Raw genomic sequence first — 2,132 nt, 5'->3', positions numbered from 1 at the left:
AAAAAAAAAAAAAAAAAAAAAAAAAGAATGGAAGATGCTAGGCCGGGGATATGGGAATATAGCCCAATATACAAAGTGCTCAAGTAGCCTACAGAAAACCTTAGGATCATTTCATAAAAGTGGCAATGGTGGTTCATACCTATGTCAGCACTAGGTAAGTGGAAAAGGGGCTCAGAAGTTCCAAATTATCCTCAACTGCAAGGAAAGTTTGAAGCTACCCAGAGCTATAGAAGATTCAGTTTAATGGTAGCAATACATCACTGCCACATGCCTGCAATCTAGGTGTAGTGGCATGCCTTTAAATATGGTGATATGAGAAGCAGAGGCAAGATCAAGAGCTTGGCATCAACCTGGGTTACACAATAAGTTCCTAAAGACAAGTATAAGATGCAACTGTCTCAAACCTGTGTCAAGACTGAACAGACTCTGAGGTATGTTTGTGAATTTGGGGGACCAGCCTGGGATCTATAGAGACTCTCAATCCTTACCATAAATTTACAGCTGTGAATGTAGCTTTATAAAGTATGTGACTTGCTAGTATGCACACAGCCCTGGGTTGAATGTCCAGCTCTGTATGTGGTGGTAAACTTCAGCACTTAGGAAATGAAGGTCCAAGGATCAATCAAGCCCATTAACATTCAGCCAAGGAGAGATGAAGGGTTTGTGGGAGCCATGCTCTTCCTGGGGAGCCACTGGCAGTTGATGACCGCTGGAGCATGGGGAGCCATTGTTAAATTTGGCGTGGGTGCCCCACTCTCGAAGAAACAGGGATCGAGATCGCTGCAATTAGCATGAGGTTTTATTGAACCAGTATACTGGGGTTGTCCTGCATTTGAGCAAAGGCGACCCCCAGGAACAAAACCACACACACTTTTTATACCTTCCCAGTACATAGGTTTACATGATGAGTTGGTTATCTCTTATTGGTGGAGCCCATTGTCTTTTGTTTCCATTGACCTCTATACCCCAAGTGAGGAGGAGATACCAATTGCACGTAGGAGGGGCACCCCTTACTGGGGACATTTCCTGGAACTGAGCATTACTCCACACAATTAGGGCATCACCAGGGGACTGATGTTTGCTTGGTAAACCCTTCTGAAGCTCTGTCTTTAGGCTTTAGGACATTCCTTGCTCCTTGGTATTTTTATGAGGTGTCCTTGTTTGCTCAATTCTTACACCATCAGCAGTTAGTTGAGTTGCTGATGAGCTACTTGTACACTGGTAATGACATTGTATTCATGTGTATATGAGTGGCCCTGAAGGCAGAACTGGTGGTGCTAGCTACATGTGCAATAAGAGAAAACAGGGATGATGGGTGTGATCTGAGTGGGAAATGCCAAGTAATACATTTTAAAAGAAATTAAATATTCAAGGCCAGCCTGTGCTTCAAGAGACCCTGTCTTGAATATATAAAACCAACTAGGTATCCATCAGTAATAGCATCAATTCATAAGGTGTATCTTGGACAATGGAATCTCAGCATTAAAAAGAAAAATCAATCGAGGACATGGATATTTCTCACATGCATATTGCTAGGTAAAATCCAATCTGGAAGGTAGCATACTATATGATTTCAACTGTACTTGTCAACACCCACAAATTGTTTAGCACAAGCAATGAACTCTATACTATAGTCAATAATATATAAGTACTGGCTAGGTAGTGTGGTACAGGCTTGTAAATCCCAACACTTAGGAAGACCACCACAAGTTTCTGGTCTACCTAGATTTTCCAGGCTAGCTAGAGTTACTACATGATAAAGCCTTAAGTCAAAAAAACTATATAAAAAATGTACTTTGTTTTGCTAATTAGAAACTGATTCCCACTCCCCTTGAAAAACAACCTATGAAAAAATGTACAGCAAAACAAACCCACTAAAACAAAATTATTTCTTGGATAGTTAAGCATTTAGCATATCTAACACAAGACCATGAGGAGATGGCAAAGATGTTAGGATTTAGCCAGACATTATTAGATAGATGGATGCTGATTTGTCTGCAGATTCCTGCTGGAAGAGGGAAAAGAGAGGAGGAGAGGCTTCTGAAGACAGATGTCCAGTTTTCCAGGTTTTTTTTTTTTTTTTAGCTCTTATTGCAAACACAGAGTGTTTTTCTTTGCTTCTTCCATTCCCT

This window comes from Mastomys coucha, chromosome X (genome assembly GCF_008632895.1).
Source record: "Mastomys coucha isolate ucsf_1 chromosome X, UCSF_Mcou_1, whole genome shotgun sequence".
In the NCBI taxonomy this organism is placed as follows: Eukaryota; Metazoa; Chordata; class Mammalia; order Rodentia; family Muridae; genus Mastomys; species Mastomys coucha.
The sequence above is the reverse complement of the archived record's forward strand: the minus strand, read 5'-3'. Positions refer to the sequence as shown.